The 5,996-nt window shown below is 34.9% G+C and overlaps 1 pseudogene; it reads left to right on the forward strand.

The window, feature by feature from the left end:
* Positions 1 to 1,490: 1,490 nt before the first annotated feature.
* Positions 1,491 to 5,986, forward strand: LOC110444849 (annotated as a pseudogene).
* The last annotated feature ends 10 nt before the right edge of the window (positions 5,987 to 5,996 follow it).

A 5,996-nucleotide genomic window follows, 5' to 3' on the forward strand; every position in this document is an offset into this window, starting at 1 on the left:
GTAAGTGCCCTGGGTGGGAAAACCTACGGTCTACGTACCATTACAAAGTGGCTATGTTTACCTGTATATGGGACCGTGTCCATCGGTGTTAAATATTTACATGTGCTGACTTGGGTCGTTTTAAAAAACACCGAAACACCATTTCTAAATTTAAGAAAATATAGAAAGATCAGCTTACATAATGAGCTAGAATATAGAAACATACTTAAAAATTAAGTTTATATGTATAAACACGAAACCGTATGTATTGCCATTTCGCAATTGACACCAACCACGATTGTTATCGCACAACGTTCGTCTATCGTCCGCACAAATGTGAGCAAGCAATATTCTTCGAAATTGTTATCATTCACGCACCGTGCACACATCGCGCGCACCCAACACATCGTGTAACGTTGTGCGATCCCACAACTGTACCTATCTCTGTATGTTTCTGTCGGTTGGTTTCAAGTTGCGACTTTGAGTTGGTGTGTTGACGCTGTTGTATATAATTACAGTTTATTCTTTTTGCAAAATATCATGGAAAGGGAGGTCCACCACCAGTTACTCGACCAAATATCACACCGATTCAAAAGCTATATCTAGATGCTGCTACTGAGTTGGGTTATAACCTCATCGATTGTAACAGCGAGGACCAAATTGGTGTGTCTGTTAATAGAATGTTATTCATGTTAGACCTAAAAAATAATATTGTCTTTTTTAGATATCTCGAGATGTGATGGGACAATTGTACGAAATATTGTACATGATTAAAAAGGAAATTGCATATTGTGCATTTATTGGTTGTCATGAACATTCAACAAATAGGAAATAAATAAGGAACATGGCCGTGGGCTGAGATCAGGTAATATGTTACGGAAACCTCTTCCTTTAGTGTGGCACTTGATAACCTATTTCATCTATCATCTTGATAACCGATGCATGCTTAGATTTTGTGTCGTCCAGGTTTTTGTTGGATGCAGTCCACTATAAAATAAGGGGAGAGATGGAGTTCTTACAGAGCATTTGTCAAACCACATCTGGACCGTTCCAATCTCCACATAATGCCCAACATATTCACCACGAAGGTAAGCAGTCTCTGATACAACAGAGTGTAAGTGTACATATATTTTGATCTTAGCCACATGCAAGGTTGTATTTCTGCTTTTTTGAGGATTTTGCTATATTCCTTACCTACGAGTCAACTATATACGACCCATATTATGTAGTAGCTATTTGATAAAAGTATGATGTAGTATTCTTATCGTTCCCATACGAGAAAACGTCCAATGGTTATTGACTCTGATAGTAATTATGCGAGGGGGCTTCACGTCCCTGCTAACTACCAAAGACATAATTCCTTCTTCACAACCAATTTATATTGTTTTTGTTTATTATATGGATGTTAATGCAATTTAAACTAAAGTGAAGTCCTTAACGTCTACAATGTAACGACTCTTTTTATTGGTTAAAAACCATGCATAATTTGACGATAATGTATGCGCGTGCAGGTATTATTTTCCAGTAAACCTTGCACGTACAACGCTCTTCCGCCTTATTGCAATTGTAATCAAGAGCCGCCGGGCTAATTCTGTAAGTCGATTGAGCGAACACGCTTTTATACTTGTTAAATTAAAGCGTCACATCCAAAGAAAAATCTAATTTTAATAATAGGATGACCTATATCACCTTGCATGATAAAGGCGTATTGAATAGCGAAAATGCATCCACATTGTATTTTTTCTTAAATATAAAATATTTGTTGGAAATGTTCTTTCTTAATCATGTCCATGACTCTGACGAAAGTGCAACTATAAGTGCTTAAATGGACAAAAGTAAAAAGAAAAAATGAAACTTATACAGCATTTTCAAGTGCACAACAACGGTCGCATCTTGAGGTATTTCGATCTATAAAAACTTAAGTAAATGCTTATTATCTCTCCAATTACTTACTATAGGCTACATTCTTTAGAAACATAACTTATTTCATGTAAAATAGTTTCACTTCCTAACATAAGAATGTGTTTTAGGTGATTATCAAAGACAAGAAGGCTATTGGCATAGAGTGCATCAGGAATGAAAAGAAGATCCGAATGTTAGCCAGGAAGGAAGTGATATTGCCTGCTGGTACCGTTAATTCTCCACAATTATTGATGCTACCGGTGTTGGGCCAGATAAACACCTAAATAAATTAGGGGTATGCACTATTTCATACAATATACTATTATTATGAACTCTGTTGTTGCATTTCCGAAAAAGGAAGATGTAAAATGTCAGTATCCCATATACCCATAAATGATCGACTCTTTTTATCCTACCTCATAACCACAATTTTGGTAAACATGATAGACAACGGAAATGCTACACACACAAAAATCGACCTTCATATCACACAAAAGAATAGAATATTTCCATGCGGGATACATGTAATATATTTTAAAGTGATAAAACTGATATCCTTCAAACTCTAACGGATCAACCTTGATATCTATCAAAATGTGAAAATATAGTTTTTGTTATTAACTATTCAGAAGGATACTTTCTTTGTACTGCATCCAAAGCCCCACTTAACTTACGATGAAGCGACAGTGCAAATTAATGGTTGTTTTGGAACATTTTGGAACATGTTTTGTTGTCAAAAGTGACGTCATAAGACAATGGCACAAAATATTACGCAATGAATTCTCCGACGTTTTTGTGTTGATCTATTTTCGTCGTTGCTGTTTTTGAAAAATGAATAAACGGAACACTCATTGATTTTCTGGGTGAATACTAAACAATGGTCAATTATTCCAAAATTTGAAAAATTCCACTTGAAGGTTACATGATCAGTTAAAAGAGTTGTATTTCTATTATATTTGAAGTGTGGTGTATAGCAACTAGGGTAAAAGATTTGTCTTTCTATTATATTTGAAGTGTGGTATATAGCAACTAGGGTAAAATATTTGTTTATCTTTTTGTCGTTCTGAGTAGACTTGCCAATGTCTATCCATTGTTATTGCTTTTTATATGCTGACTTAGATGTTGTGTTATTTTTATAATGTCATACATGATGTATATTGCCAGATTCCGGTGCTTGCTGATCTTCCCGTTGGAGATAATCTGCAGGACCACATCACGATACCTTTGGTATACGGGATAAACACAACAGGGTCCATAACTTGAGAAACTGACTTCAATGTGGACAGGAATACAGCACGAGGTCTTTCGTAGAGGTTTGTTATTATTGTGTAAAAATGACATAAAACAAAGTGACGTATCAGTCTAGGGTTTCATAACCATATATACAAAAGGCAAACAAATCAGCCCTATCTATTTACATTCCAGTTGTTTATCTTCATACGCATGGAGGGAGGGGACATGGAATTAAAAGTATTGCTGCTTTAAAAGTAAAAAATGCAGACGAAAACAGGTTAGGTTTTACATTCTAATTGAATTTTGATTCCCAATATATAATACACCTATAATATACCTTGGTAACTAGTATAAAATACATGGTTTGCAAAGTGATAAAACATTGCCTCCCAATAAATTGTACATTGGTTGCTAATATCTATTTATTGGGTTGCCAGTTGATATTAATTTGAGTTTTAGTATTTGATACTTTGGTTGGCAATTTATAACAAATACCTCCCCAATATGTAATACATGTACATCGGCTACCAGTATATGATGTATTGGTTACCAGTTAATAATACATCGGTTCCGGTATATAATCATTTGTTCCAAGATTATGACCTATAGGTTACACGTTTATAATAATATGGTTACGAATTTATAAGCGAGAACAGAACAGATTTTAGTAACCTGTCGGTGAATAAAAAATGCAATTATAACAAAAACGTAAAAAGACGACTCATTTCTGTACTGAATTTGTTTATAGAATCATATAAATATTCAATCAATTATGTCTTTAAAAATATATTGAAACATTTTCTCTTTGTTTTAAAATGTGTTTGTAATATCGTATTAAATTCATTACAAGTATCTCTTGTTTCAAAAGGTCTCTTGTCCGCCACATCTATGGAGTCCATTGGGGTTTTGTACAGAGATTTCGGTAAGAAGAAAGATTCTGGCGACACTTCTGATATTCAGTTGCACATATTTAGTGCAAATGGTATGACCCATCAATGAGAGACTCCCCATCGATTTTAAGGAAGAAGTAAGTCTTCAAATTATTTCAAATATCAGATCGTATTACGTTTCAGTTAAACAATGATAATTGTATTGATAAAGCCAAAATGGTTTGCTATCATGGTTTTTCCCAGATAAATAGTGGTAAACTCTGCTGGTAGATTTTATAATCCCCGTCGTTCGCACTGGACTTAATTGCCACAATAACCTCTCTGAGTAGTGGCACGTGTTTCTCATCAATAATTTGAAATTAACAAGAACTACTCTAGTTGTTGAAATTAATCTAATCAAGGGCTATTACCCTCCTCGAATATTTTTTTCAACGTTAGTTTAGATAAATATGGACTTCACCATTTTTGGCGATATATATTCCTTCAATGTTCAGTATATCCGATTATTTACATACACTAGTTAGCTATCGTTAATGACCAGGGAAAGTTATAAATATGGAAGTGCTACAGTGGTGAACTCCTTCTTTGTTAAATGTTATATTACTACTGGGATAGATCTCGCGTTTCCTTTGTGTTTCAATAGGTCACCAAATACAACTACATCATCTACAAGATCATATAGATATTAATACTAAAAGTCTTTTGAACTGAAATATAACACAAATAAAGAGTTTCATCATAGGGATAATACATATCCGTGTTCCAGCTAAAGGGGCACAACTCTACTGCTATGATTATATACTTGTATTCGGCTATGCTTTTGTATATTGATGAGCATTTGCTCATTGCAGGTGAAAGATTAACTTTTCACTGCGGCAGATGATATCGAAACGATAACATTTCACCCAGTGATTCTCCACCCTAAGAGTAGGGGAACTATCCGACTGAGGAGCACGGATCCGTTCGACTGTCCTGATATTGACCCTCACTACCTTGAGGACGAGGACGCATGCAGGCGGCAATTCAATGTATGTTGTGCACAAGAACTTAAATGTTATAGACATTTCCTTTTTTTATTCATTCACATGCTAATAAGTTTAATACCTTATATAAGTGAAAGTACGAAGTGTGATTCATTCCCAAACATTAGTACAGCTACTTATAATAGATATTTATAACAAACCAATCAGTTTTCGTTCGTTTTTCACAGCAATAAGATTTGAGGAAAAGATGGTTGGCACCGATACATTGAAAGCCATTGGTATGGACGTCAACTATCCATCCCCGTATCATAAAATGTGTTCCAAACATCAGTTCCGGTCGGACAAGTTCTGGGAATGTTATGTGAGACATTTCACTCTGACGGTGTACCATCTTACATCTACGTCCAGAATGGGAGGCAAAGACGACCCGTCGGCCGTAGTGGACCCTCAGCTGAGGTACGAAAATATTCATAAAACAAATTGTAACATGTGAAAATTAAATTTTCGATTTCTTTTTAATAAATCGCAATTTGTTTAACTATTTGAACAAGCCATCTTGTTTTAACCTGAAGACGAATGAAGTCTCAGATAAACGTTATATTCTTTTAGTTGAAATATCAATGTAACAGTAGTTAAGTCATCAAAGAGTCCGCTCAGTGAGTTTGTAGGCCGTTTGTAGCGAAACCGTAATGATAAGCTAAGGGTGTATACTTATTTTGTTTTACATGAGATAAAGATATAATTGAACGTTACGAAATGGATAACAATAACAACAATACCAAAAGAGTACCAAAATAAGTAAAAAGGAAATTTGCCGATGCAAAAGGATCGTTTTGAAAATTCATTGAAAGAAAAATATTCTTTTAAATAGCTATTGATTTTTTTTCATATTTAAGGGTTAAAGAGATATCTGGCCTACGTGTTGTCGACGCTTCTGTTATGAGAAATGTGCCCGGAGGAAATTCAAACGCTCCGTCGATCATGATCGGAGAGAAAGCCGCTGATCTGA

This window comes from Mizuhopecten yessoensis, unplaced genomic scaffold, assembly GCF_002113885.1.
Source record: "Mizuhopecten yessoensis strain PY_sf001 unplaced genomic scaffold, ASM211388v2 hete_36181100, whole genome shotgun sequence".
NCBI lineage: Eukaryota > Metazoa > Mollusca > Bivalvia > Pectinida > Pectinidae > Mizuhopecten > Mizuhopecten yessoensis.